Source organism: Salmo salar, chromosome ssa02 (assembly GCF_905237065.1).
Source record: "Salmo salar chromosome ssa02, Ssal_v3.1, whole genome shotgun sequence".
Lineage (NCBI taxonomy): Eukaryota > Metazoa > Chordata > Actinopteri > Salmoniformes > Salmonidae > Salmo > Salmo salar.
Window position 1 is genome coordinate 2,380,781 of NC_059443.1, and position 14,220 is coordinate 2,395,000.

Below are 14,220 nucleotides of genomic sequence, written 5' to 3' on the forward strand. Positions count from 1 at the left end.
AACGTGTATACTCATCTTCTTTTTTATTAGTGAAGAAGGAAAAACAAACAGCGTATACAAAAACAAACGAACGACACTAAACAGTCCCGTCAGGTGCAACATACACTAAACAGGAAGAAACTACCCACAATTCCCATTACAAAAAAAAACCCTATACATAGGACCTTCAATCAGAGGCAACGAGGAAAAGCTGCCTCCAATTGAAGGCCAAATCAATAAACTAAACATAGAACTAGAAAGACTAGACTAGAACATAGAAATATACTAACATAGAACATAGCCCAAAACCCCCGGAATAATCTAAACAAACACCCCTCTACATAAACACGTACCCCGACACCACACAAAACAAACACCACCCTGCCACGTCCTGACCAAACTACAATAACAAATAGCCCCTTCACTGGTCAGAACGTGACAGTCGCTCTGGATAAGAGCGTCTGCTAAATGACTAAAATGTAATATGTAAATGTCATTCAGGCCAAAGAGTTCAATCTTGGTTTCATCAGACCAGAGAATCTTGTTTCTCATGGTCTGCGAGTCCTTTTGGGGCCTTTTGGCAAACTCCAAGCGGGCTGTCATGTACCTTTAACTGAGGAGTTTCGTCCGTCTGGCCATTCTACCATAAAGGCCTGATTGGTGGAGTGCTGCAGAGATGGTTGTCCTTCTGGAAGGTTCTCCCATCTCCACAGAGGAACTCTGGAGCTCTGTCAGAGTGACCATCGGGTTCTTGGTCACCTCCCTGACCAAGGCTCTTCTCCCCGGTTGCTCAGTTTGGCCGGGCGGCCAGCTCTAGGAAGAGTCTTGGTGGTTCCAAACTTCTTCCATTTAAGAATGATGGAGGCCATGGTGTTCTTGGGAACCTTCAATGCTGCGGAAATGTTTTGGTACCCTTCCCCAGATCTGTACCTTGATACAATCATGTCTCTGAGCTCTACAGACAATTCCTTCGACCTCATGGCTTGGTTTTTGCTCTGACATGCTCTGTCAACTGCGTGACCATGTATAGACAGGTGTGTGCCTTTCCAAATCATGTCCAATCAATTGAATTTACCACAGGTGGACTCCAGTCAAGTTGTAGAAACATCTCAAGGATGATCAATGGAAACAGGATGCACCTGAGCTCAATTTAAAGTCTCATAGCAAAGGGTCTGAATACTTATGTAAATAAGGTTTTGTGTTTTTTATTTTGAATAAATTAGCAAACATTTCTAAAAACCTGTTTTCTCTTTGTCATTATGGGGGGTATTGTGATGTCATTATGGGGTATTGTGATGTCATTATGTCAGTGAGCAGTATTGAGGGAGTGTGACTGAATAGAACAGCCTTGAAGCACCAGTGACATTGTCTTCGGCCACTTTGGCTTTCATTGAACTTTTGAGGTGCAATATGGCTGATGTAAGATGTAGGATCTTAATTTGAGACAGTTTGCTACAGCAGGAAAATAATCCTGTAGCAACAGGAAATGTGAATTATTATATGGATTATAATTAATGGTAATTGTTGGGAAGGTTAATACATCAATATATAAAATAAGGGAAAATAAAGTCTAACATTTCTAAGTGGAAATTACAAACTTCAAAAGCCATTTTAAACCTAAAATACACTATAATTTTAAATGCAGGAAAGTTCTCCTGAAACAGGGTGATCAAAGGAAGATCCTACACCTGTAAAATGGGTCAGATTTAAGGTGTGATATGGCTGATAGAGGGGTCAGATTTAAGGTGTGATATGGCTGATATCAGAGGAGTCAGATTTAAGGTGTGATATGGCTGATATCAGAGGAGTCAGATTTAAGGTGTGATATGGCTGATATCAGAGGGTCAGATTTAAGGTGTGATATGGCTGATATCAGAGGAGTCAGATTTAAGGTGTGATATGGCTGATATCAGAGGGGTCAGATTTGACCAGAGACCCCTAAGGGCCCTATGTAGGGAACAGGGTGTCATTAGACACTGACCCATGGTTCCTCTCTCCACCCTGGCCATTAGAGACTGACCCATGGTTCCTCTCTCCTCCCTGGCCATTAGAGACTGACCCATGGTTCCTCTCTCCACCCTGGCCATTAGAGACTGACCCATGGTTCCTCTCTCCTCCCTGGCCATTAGAGACTAACCCATGGTTCCTCTCTCCTCCCTGGCCATTAGAGACTGACCCATGGTTCCTCTCTCCTCCCCTGGCCATTAGAGACTGACCCATGGTTCCTCTCTCCTCCCCTGGCCATTAGAGACTGACCCATGGTTCCTCTCTCCCCCCTGGCCATTAGAGACTGACCCATGGTTCCTCTCTCCTCCCTGGCCATTAGAGACTGACCCATGGTTCCTCTCTCCTCCCTGGCCATTAGAGACTGACCCATGGTTCCTCTCTCCTCCCTGGCCATTAGAGACTGACCCATGGTTCCTCTCTCCACCCTGGCCATTAGAGACTGACCCATGGTTCCTCTCTCCTCCCTGGCCATTAGAGACTGACCCATGGTTCCTCTCTCCACCCTGGCCATTAGAGACTGACCCATGGTTCCTCTCTCCTCCCTGGCCATTAGAGACTGACCCATGGTTCCTCTCTCCCACCCTGGCCATTAGAGACTGACCCATGGTTCCTCTCTCCTCCCTGGCCATTAGAGACTGACCCATGGTTCCTCTCTCCACCCTGGCCATTAGAGACTAACCCATGGTTCCTCTCTCCACCCTGGCCATTAGAGACTGACCCATGGTTCCTCTCTCCTCCCCTGGCCATTAGAGACTGACCCATGGTTCCTCTCTCCTCCCTGGCCATTAGAGACTGACCCATGGTTCCTCTCTCCTCCCTGGCCATTAGAGACTAACCCATGGTTCCTCTCTCCACCCTGGCCATTAGAGACTGACCCATGGTTCCTCTCTGGACACATCTGTTTTCATCTTCACACGACCCTCACAGCTCTATTTCTCCAGTGAGATATACAGAGCTATTTTTCAATGTCAAAATGTACTAATATACTGTTACAGACCAAAAACGTTGGGAGTTAGTGTGCTGTTAACTGGTGGTAGTAGTGCCCAGAATAGAACCAGAGGTGGTTAAGACTTTAAGGGAAAACAGAATAGAACCAGCAGTGGTTAAGGCTTTAAGGGAAAACAGAATATAACCAGCAGTGGTTAAGGCTTTAAGGGAAAACAGAATAGAACCAGCAGTGGTTGAGGCTTTAAGGGAAAACAGAATAGAACCAGCAGTGGTTAAGGCTTTAAGGGAAAACAGAATAGAACCAGCAGTGGTTAAGGCTTTAAGGGAAAACAGAATAGAACCAGCAGTGGTTAAGGCTTTAAGGGAAAACAGAATAGAACCAGCAGTGGTTAAGGCTTTAAGGGAAAACAGAATAGAACCAGCAGTGGTTAAGGCTTTAAGGGAAAACAGAATAGAACCAGCAGTGGTTAAGACTTTAAGGGAAAACAGAATAGAACCAGCAGTGGTTAAGGCTTTAAGGGAAAACAGAATAGATCCAGTGGTTAAGGCTTTAAACCAGAGGTTATATCATCTTTTTGCTGAATGTGTACCTTTTATGGTGCATTTCCTCAACAATGCATTTAGTTTTTAGCATACAGTGGCCAAAAGTTGTATTTTCTCCAGAGAAACCTCCTCATGCCTTCCATTGTAATAGAGCATGTTGATAGGTTATTATGTTAGCCCACTCTAACCCATACACGCTCCCATTTCAACCTGGTAACGTTGTGATGAGGTTATTATGTTAGCCCACTCTAACCCATACACACTCCCATTTCAACCTGGCAACGCTGTGATGAGGTTATTATGTTAGCCCACTCTAACCCATACACACTCCTATTTCAACCTGGTAACGTTGTGATGAGGGGTAACGCCTGACTAAGCGTACTACTACTACTTGGGGGCTGGATAGATTAAATATGACTTTCAGCATCACTGCTGTTAATTATTTCTCCTTATTTTATCTCATGTACTGCGCCTTCGGAAAGTATTCACACCCCTTGACTTTTTCCACATTTTGTTAAGTTACAGCCTTATTCTAAAATTGATAAAATTGTTTTTTCCCCTCATCAATCTACACACAATACCCCCCCATAATGACAAAGCAAAAACAGGTTTTTAGAAATGTTTGCAAATTTATATAATTTTTTTAAACTGAAATATCACATTTACATAAGTATTCAGACCCTTTACTCAGTACTTTGTTGAAGCACCTTTGGCAGCGATTACAGACTCAAGTCTTCTTGGGTGTGACGCTACAAGCTTGGCACACCTGTATTTGGGGAGTTTCTCCCATTCTTCTCTGCAGATCCTCTCAAGCTCTGTCAGGTTGGATGGGGAGCATCGCTGCACAGCTATTTTCATGTCTCTCCAGAGATGTTTGATCGGGTTCAAGTCCGGGCTCTGGCTGGCCGACTCAAGGACATTCAGAGACTTGTCTCGAAGCCACTCCTGCGTTGTCTTGGGGTCGTTGTCCTGTTGGAAGATGAACCGTCACCCCAGTCTGAGGTCCTCAGCGCTCTGGAGCAGGTTTTCATCAAGGATCTCTCTGTACTTTGCTCCATTCATCTTCCCCTCAATCCCGACTAGTCTCCCAGTCCCTGCCGCTGAAAAACATCCTCACAGCATGATGCTGCCACCACCATGCTTCACCGTAGGGATGGTGCCAGGTTTATTCCAGACGTGATAATAGTACGGAGAAGAAATGTATGAAATGTATGCACTCGCTACTGTAAGTCGCTGTAAGGGTTGTCGTACGGAGTAGACCAAGGTGCAGCGGAACGTGTATACTCATCTTCTTTTTATTAGTGAAGAAGGAAAAACAAACAGCGTATACAAAAACAAACGAACGACACTAAACAGTCCCGTCAGGTGCAACATACACTAAACAGGAAGAAACTACCCACAATTCCCATTACAAAAAAAACCCCTATACATAGGACCTTCAATCAGAGGCAACGAGGAAAAGCTGCCTCCAATTGAAGGCCAAATCAATAAACTAAACATAGAACTAGAAAGACTAGACTAGAACATAGAAATATACTAACATAGAACATAGCCCAAAACCCCGGAATAATCTAAACAAACACCCCTCTACATAAACACGTACCCCGACACCACACAAAACAAACACCACCCTGCCACGTCCCTGACCAAACTACAATAACAAATAGCCCCTTCACTGGTCAGAACGTGACAGTCGCTCTGGATAAGAGCGTCTGCTAAATGACTAAAATGTAATATGTAAATGTCATTCAGGCCAAAGAGTTCAATCTTGGTTTCATCAGACCAGAGAATCTTGTTTCTCATGGTCTGCGAGTCCCCTTTTGGGGCCTTTTGGCAAACTCCAAGCGGGCTGTCATGTACCTTTAACTGAGGAGTTTCGTCCGTCTGGCCATTCTACCATAAAGGCCTGATTGGTGGAGTGCTGCAGAGATGGTTGTCCTTCTGGAAGGTTCTCCCATCTCCACAGAGGAACTCTGGAGCTCTGTCAGAGTGACCATCGGGTTCTTGGTCACCTCCCTGACCAAGGCTCTTCTCCCCCGGTTGCTCAGTTTGGCCGGGCGGCCAGCTCTAGGAAGAGTCTTGGTGGTTCCAAACTTCTTCCATTTAAGAATGATGGAGGCCATGGTGTTCTTGGGAACCTTCAATGCTGCGGAAATGTTTTGGTACCCTTCCCCAGATCTGTACCTTGATACAATCATGTCTCTGAGCTCTACAGACAATTCCTTCGACCTCATGGCTTGGTTTTTGCTCTGACATGCTCTGTCAACTGCGTGACCATGTATAGACAGGTGTGTGCCTTTCCAAATCATGTCCAATCAATTGAATTTACCACAGGTGGACTCCAGTCAAGTTGTAGAAACATCTCAAGGATGATCAATGGAAACAGGATGCACCTGAGCTCAATTTAAAGTCTCATAGCAAAGGGTCTGAATACTTATGTAAATAAGGTTTTTGTGTTTTTTATTTTGAATAAATTAGCAAACATTTCTAAAAACCTGTTTTCTCTTTGTCATTATGGGGGGTATTGTGATGTCATTATGGGGTATTGTGATGTCATTATGGGGTATTGTGGTGTCATTATGGGGTATTGTGTGTAGATTGATGAGGAAAACATTTTATTTAATCAGTTTTAGAATATGGCTGTAACGTAACGAAATGTGGAAAAGTCAAGGGGTCTGAATACTTTCCGAATGCCACTGTATATCTTCTGTATCTATCTATCATCTATCTATCTCCCCTGTCATCTTTCATGTGTGACTAAATGTTTGTCACGTCATGAAGCCAACTGTATCCTGTATCAGAGTAAATAACCCACGAACACTAGAGAAGCTTTAACCAAGTTTAATTCTTCCCAAAGGTTCTGTACAGCTGGAATCATCCAGATATTTATATCCCACTTAAGACCCTCCCTCTGTCCAATCCTTACAGTTTAGGCCCAACAGGAAGAAGGTAACCAGATACTAAACCCTGATTACTCCCTTAAGGGGAACTGACCTCACCCTTCATTTGCTGACTTCAACCCCTCCTTCACCTAATCCACAGATGTCCATCTGTCTTCCCTGTATCAAAACATCGCTCTCCTCTCCTCCATCAAACACATTCCAAAGCCTTCTGGCTTTCTACAGAGAACCCTTAACTTTCTCCTTTGATTCTATGCTTCTTCTCTATCATTTATTTAATATCTCAATGTTGAAAATGTCGAACCCAACAATACATTAGTTCATCTGGCGCTGAAGGACAAGTATTTACACAGTGTCCGCACCTTTTAAGTCTGCACCTTGATTAATGCACTATCAACAACTAGTAAAGGTCCAAATAGCTTGTGGGGGATCAATTTATTTCTCCGTTGGAGGTACACCGCCCAAACTTATTCTGGGCCGAAATTATAAATACTCTCATTAAGGAGTATTTAAATGTTAAGACATTACATTTTGTATCATGGGACGTTTTATTTTATGCTCTCCACGTATTATCGTCCTCCGACACCGCGTGACATTCGATGTTTCCTCTTCTGTGGTTGTTAATTTTGCCCTGTGGATTAACATAATCACTTATTCTAGGTGTTTTAACTCACCGAGTCATGTATTTTATATAAAAGCTGTTTTAATTCTAACTTTCTCTGAAATGTGTTGCTCTTTTCAATCAGTTGTGGACAATTGAGGGGAATCTTTTTTTGAGGGTAAATACTACTGTAGGTAGACTAGACTTGCTGGTAGAAATGTATGCTGGGTGGGAAGACCAAGGAAGATGCTGTAAACTGTATTTCTCCTTAGTTAGTATGTTGTCTTCCGACAGATGGCGTCATTGTAACGCGACTGCACTGAATGTAGTGCACTATGTAGGGAATAGGGCCCTGTCCTAATGTAGTGCACTATGTAGGGAATAGGGCCCTGTCCTAATGTAGTGCACTATGTAGGGAATAGGGCCCTGTCCTAATGTAGTGCACTATGTAGGGAATAGGGCCCTGGTCTAATGTAGTGCACTATGTAGGGAATAGGGCCCTGGTTTAATGTAGTGCACTATATAGGGAATAGGGCCCTGTCCTAATGTAGTGCACTATATAGGGAATAGGGCCCTGTACTAATGTAGTGCACTATATAGGGAATAGGGCCCTGTCCTAATGTAGTGCACTATATAGGGAATAGGGCCCTGTCCTAATGTAGTGCACTATATAGGGAATAGGGCCCTATCCTAATGTAGTGCACTATGTAGGGAATAGGGCCCTGTCCTAATGTAGTGCACTATATAGGGAATAGGGTCTTGTCCTAATGTAGTGCACTATATAGGGAATAGGGTCTTGTCCTAATGTAGTGCACTATATAGGGAATAGGGTCTTGTCCTAATGTAGTGCACTATATAGGGAATAGGGCCCTGTCCTAATGTAGTGCACTATATAGGGAATAGGGCCCTGTCCTAATGTAGTGCACTATATAGGGAATAGGGCCCTGGTCTAATGTAGTGCACTATATAGGGAATAGGGTGCCATCCGGTACATAGCCTGTCTATCTATCCACTGTTAATAACCTGAATGTTACTATAGAGGTCTATTGGACTGGTGACTGTTTCTATAGAGAAGGGGTTTGCCATCTAAAAGAGCCATGGATTCGGAATACAAGTTTCTATAACACATTCTTATACCATGTCTATCGCTTACATAACCATACCCCCCCACCCCCAACGAAGGCTTTATAATGGAAGCAATATTTGACATCATTCACCGTCTCTCAACTTCTTCTCCTTGTGAAGAGTTCAAATGATATGTATTTTTGAATATTCCAAATGCGGGCATTTTGTGAATTTCTGGTAATACGTAAATGATTTTTATTTTTAATTTCCCTGCCTGCCGTGAGCAAAATGTGATCTTTTATCCTGTGGATTGTGCTGATGCTCAAAGTAAGCCTGTTCTTGTTCCTTTGTATAATGAACGGAATAGATTTGTGTTGTATTACTCAAACATAGCCTCAAAATCAATTGTTAATATAACTGTTGTTGTTCTTATTATTATTATTGACTGCTTTAGACACAAAATGCATATTTTAAAAAACCAATAGCCTTGAATCTATCTATTTATCTATCTATGGTTTTCATGATTATAAAAAGAGAATGTATAGACAATCTGTCATCATTAAAAAAGCTACTAAAATCGCTGATATAACAAATGTACTTAAATCATGATTTCCATAACAATATTGTGTTATTAGTGCTCCTATAACAAGCTGTGACCCTGGTCAAAGTGTACAAGGTTGAACAATAGTTGTGTGTGTTAAGCCTTGAGGTGCAGATCCCCTGCCATATGACAGGCCTACGCACCAACCTAGCCAGACTGGATCCACACATTTTTAATGGGACTTTTTGTTGTTATTGTTGTTGCTAGAATTCACCACCACAGTTACTTTATCTGTTCTCCGTGAATATGTTTATACCGGTTTGTTTTATAATGTATTTGTGTTTACACTTTAGATTGGATTCTCTCTCTTTTTTTCTCTTTTTTTCCTCCTGAAGAAATGTGACTGTTGCTTCTCATTTCATGGTATATATTACTGTGGCCATGCTTGTATTATCTTTCATATTTGTTATTAAATGGAACACATAACAACAGAGATCTGTAATTCCAGTTGGGGGGCTTGTATCCCCACGTTCACCTCCCCCATTAATTTTTTGTAAAGAAAGAGATCTGTGTGCTATATTTAGCTCAGTTTTGTAGAACTGTGTCGTCTCAGGATCTTTGACGTGTTCTAACACAAGCTTGGTAACTGTTTAACTGTTTAACGGTTTAACGGTTTAACGGACCAGGAAGAGGAAGCTTCTGAATGGCTTATTCAAGGAAAAGTCAACACAGATGTTTTCGTTTGGATTCTTTAGGTAGCTGTGAAATTAAGACTCTCTGACTGAAACGTCAAAAAGGTTGTTGTTTAAAACAAAAGTTGGTCCACCTAGTTCGCCTACTATTGATTCATTCAATCATGTTGTCTGTCTATTGTTTTAAATATCTCACAACATACAAGAATCATTCTGTTTCTATCGTTTTTTAAATGGTTCCCGAAGACAAACCGTAAGAGCTGATATCTTATTTATGCTACTACTACTGCTGCCTGCTTCTTCTGTGTCCCACACTGAACTGAAGACAAACATCTACCTGTGTAACGTCGGTCCCACACTGAACTGAAGACGAAACATCTACTTGCGTAATGTGTGTCCCTCTGGACTGATACCTAGCTAGCTAGCTTTCTGATGGTTCCTCTGGACTGATTCCTAGCTAGCTAGCTTTCTGATGGTTCCTCTGGACTGATATCTAGCTAGCTGGCTTTCTGATGGTTCCTCTGGACTGATTCCTAGCTAGCTAGCTTTCTGATGGTTCCTCTGGACTGATTCCCTAGCTAGCTAGCTTTCTGATGGTTCCTCTGGACTGATATCCTACCTAGCTAGCTTTCTGATGGTTCCTCTGGACTGATTCCTAGCTAGCTAGCTTTCTGATGGTTCCTCTGGACTGATTCCTAGCTAGCTGGCTTTCTGATGGTTCCTCTGGACTGATTCCTAGCTAGCTAGCTTTCTGATGGTTCCTCTGGACTGATTCCTAGCTAGCTAGCTTTCTGATGGTTCCTCTGGACTGATTCCTAGCTAGCTAGCTAGCTTTCTGATGGTTCCTCTGGACTGATACCTAGCTAGCTAGCTTTCTGATGGTTCCTCTGGACTGATTCCTAGCTAGCTAGCTTTCTGATGGTTCCTCTGGACTGATACCTAGCTAGCTAGCTAGCTTTCTGATGGTTCCTCTGGACTGATTCCTAGCTAGCTGGCTTTCTGATGGTTCCTCTGGACTGATTCCTAGCTAGCTAGCTTTCTGATGGTTCCTCTGGACTGATTCCTAGCTAGCTGGCTTTCTGATGGTTCCTCTGGACTGATACCTAGCTAGCTGGCTTTCTGATGGTTCCTCTGGACTGATATCTAGCTAGCTGGCTTTCTGATGGTTCCTCTGGACTGATTCATAGCTAGCTAGCTTTCTGATGGTTCCTCTGGACTGATTCCTAGCTAGCTAGCTTTCTGATGGTTCCTCTGGACTGATTCCTAGCTAGCTAGCTTTCTGATGGTTCCTCCGGACTGATTCCTAGCTAGCTAGCTAGCTTTCTGATGGTTCCTCTGGACTGATTCCTAGCTAGCTAGCTTTCTGATGGTTCCTCTGGACTGATTCCTAGCTAGCTGGCTTTCTGATGGTTCCTCTGGACTGATTCCTAGCTAGCTAGCTAGCTTTCTGATGGTTCCTCTGGACTGATTCCTAGCTAGCTAGCTTTCTGATGGTTTCTCTGGACTGATACCTAGCATGCTAGCTTTCTGATGGTTTTGCTGTGTGGACCAGGATCATGCTGAATTTGCTGTTCTTTCTCTCTACATATTTCTCTTTTCTCTTGAGTTTTATTTGTAATGTACTTAAACAGTCATTTACTGCAAGATACTTTGAAATGTCTGTTTGGGACAGCTATGATGATATAACTTGTCAATGTGACTCTTTAATAAAACATTTAAAAACATTTAACACCAGGTTTCTGTGTTCTGGTTGTTAATTCTGTGTTTCTTAATGTAATGCCGTTAGTCTGGGTTCTATGTAGACTGGTGTTCTATGTAGACTGGTGTTCTATGTAGTCTGGGTTCTCTACAGACTGGTGTTCTATGTAGACTGGTGTTCTATGTAGTCTGGGTTCTATGCAGACTGGTGTTCTATGTAGTCTGGGTTCTATGCAGACTGGTGTTCTATGAGGTTGAAAACAGTTGTTGACAAACGGCACACGTCTGTCTCCCTCTTGAGGCCACAACTAACCACAGATGGGGGGGTGTCTGTTCATTACCACCTTGAATGGCCGCTCTCCTCTGTTGAACTACAATAACACCGAATTATATCATAGATTATGTTTATTTAATCCAATAACAGGGAACTCCCTTTTTTTGTTGTGTCCTGAGGAAACAACCTGGCCTCAGGGCAATATGTAGGATTTGGTACGTACATTTGTTTCCCTCCATTTAGTATGATACGTTACGTTAGGTTACGTTATGAATGGAATAGCAGTTGTACAATACCATATAAATTAGATGATGTATAGTATTATACGTCTTTCTCTGAGACCAGGCTGCTTGTTGCATCATAACAACAAAGAAGAATTACTTGAAAATGTACGTTGCTGATTAGAAGGGCTAACAACAAAGGTTAGGAGAATTTACATATCAGGTTAGGTGAATTAGATTAGGGGGAATGGGTTCGCTAAAATGTTACTGTTGTTTGTAATGATGTAACATACAGTATCACACTTAGTGGAGGCGCACAAATGTACTTCAGATGGCCAATGTAGTCCAGTCTGAGGACTGTATCAACAGCACCATAACCCCAGTCATTTCAGATCAACCTATTGTTGATCAGAGCTCCCCAACCTCTGCCCAGAACTTTGAAATGATGTCAATATTTCCCATTTCTACTACGGTTCATGATGACTATATATATATATATATATATATATATATATATATACACACCACCCTTCATTTGGACAGCCATTGATCACAGCTCATTTACTGATGCAGGTTGTCCTCCACTGACAACATGCTAACAGCTGAGGACGTGAGGTTGATGTGTTGTTGTTGACGTGTTGTTGTTGACGTGTTGTTGTTGACGTGTTGTAGTTGACGTGTTGTTGTTGACGTGTTGTTGTTGACGTGTTGTTGTTGACGTGTTGTAGACGTGTTGTTGTTGACGTGTTGTTGTTGGACGTGTTGTTGTTGGCGTGTTGTTGTTGTTGACGTGTTGTTGTTGACGTGTTGTTGTTGACGTGTTGTTGTTGACGTGTTGTAGACGTGTTGTTGTTGACGTGTTGTTGTTGACGTGTTGTTGACGTGTTGTCCCTCTGTGTCATAGAAAAGCCCAAACAGGAAACCTCAGCAGGGTTATGTACAACGCCGTAACTCAACGGTTAAGACAGTGATTTAACGATTGTTACCGTCGATATATCTCCCAACTCACTCAGTAATATCCATCACCATATCCACCACTGTTACAGGGCCTGAGTGGGATCTCATTAGAGCAGGCACAGCAGCTCCGTTCCAACTGCCATCCTCATTCCCTATATAGTGCACTAGAAAAGAAATGCACTAGGAAATAGGATGCCATTTGAGACTTACCCAAGTATCATTAGATCTCAGAGAAAATAAATAGCTTGGTGGCGTTTGGCTGAAAACAAAAGCTGGGAGAAACCAGTAGCTTTCAGCATGTGTAACCTGGTTCATGCCCCGGCGTTCTCGTGGTGGGAGAGGAAACGCCATCTCAAGGGGGAACACTTACTGGACGGAGGCTTTTTATAGTTTTATTTATTTATTTCTTTATTTTAACCCTTTTTCGTGGGATCCAATTGGTAGTTACAGTCTTGTCTCATCGCTTTAACTCCCGTACGGACTCAGGAGAGGAGAAGATGGAGAGCCGTGCGTCCTCCGAAACACGACCCAACCTGCTTCTTCTGCCGGCCAAACCCTCCCCTAACCCGGACACGCTGGGACAATTGTACGCCGCCCCATGGGTTTCCCGGTTGCGGCCCGGCTGCGACAGAATCTCTAGTGGCACAGCTAGCAGTGAGATGCAGTGCCTTGTGGGGCAGTGGTCTATCTTTATATAGTTCACTCTATTATAACATCATTCACTACTGTAATTTACTGGGAATTATAACATCATTCACTACTGTAATTTACTGGGAATTATAACATCATTCACTACTGTAATTTACTGGGAATTATAACATCATTCACTACTGTAATTTACTGGGAATTATAAAATCATTCACTACTGTAATTTACTGGGAATTATAACATCATTCACTACTGTAATTTACTGGGAATTATAAAATCATTCACTACTGTAATTTACTGGGAATTATAACATCATTCACTACTGTAATTTACTGGGAATTATAACATCATTCACTACTGTAATTTACTGGGAATTATAACATCATTCACTACTGTAATTTACTGGGAATTATAACATCCTTCACTACTGTAATTTACTGGGAATTATAACATCCTTCACTACTGTAATTTACTGGGAATTATAACATCCTTCACTACTGTAATTTACTGGGAATTATAACATCATTCACTACTGTAATTTACTGGGAATTATAACATCATTCACTACCGTAATTTTTTTATCTGCACTACTGACTTTAACTGTATGTCATAGATTTTACTTGAAGAATTGACATACTCTAGATACTTAATTGAGGATATTTTGTGAAAGACCAATGGCGTGGAGTTACTCTTGTTAAAATGTCTCATTCATTTCTCAACCAAGTCTTTTTCATGTCTATTTTCTGGACAGAAACCAGGTCAGTAGCAGTCAGTCAGTGTCCCGGACAATAGAACCACCTCCAGGACTGTCTGGGACCACTGGCTTTAGCCATGACTCCACGGAGAAAGAATGTACATTGTTTCCCTGCATGTCAAGCTGTCGCAAACACACACACGCGCACATACACAGACGCACACGCCCACACACACACAGACACACCACTGTCAACAACAACTATAGAATATATGCTAGCAGCAACACGAGCTACGCCACAACATAATAATCACACGTTTCTATGTCGTTCTCATGGAGAACACTTGCAGCGTGCTTGGTCAACAGCAACTGAATGAATGGACCTCTGGCCCTTGTTTCCCCGTGTTCCTGTTGTTGCCTAGAGAGATCCCATCAGTGACAACATGATACAG

General features: G+C 42.4%; 1 protein-coding gene across 1 annotated transcript in view; it reads left to right on the forward strand.

The window, feature by feature from the left end:
• The window catches only part of LOC106597556 (lysophosphatidylcholine acyltransferase 1), a 113,852-nt gene extending 111,699 nt beyond the window's left edge, over window positions 1–2,153 (forward strand). Inside the window, exon 15 of the mRNA XM_045696601.1 lies at window positions 1,751–2,153. The gene's annotated coding sequence lies outside the window, so the exon portion shown is untranslated. The remainder of the gene's footprint in view (window positions 1–1,750) is intronic.
• Window positions 2,154–14,220: the final 12,067 nt, after the last annotated feature.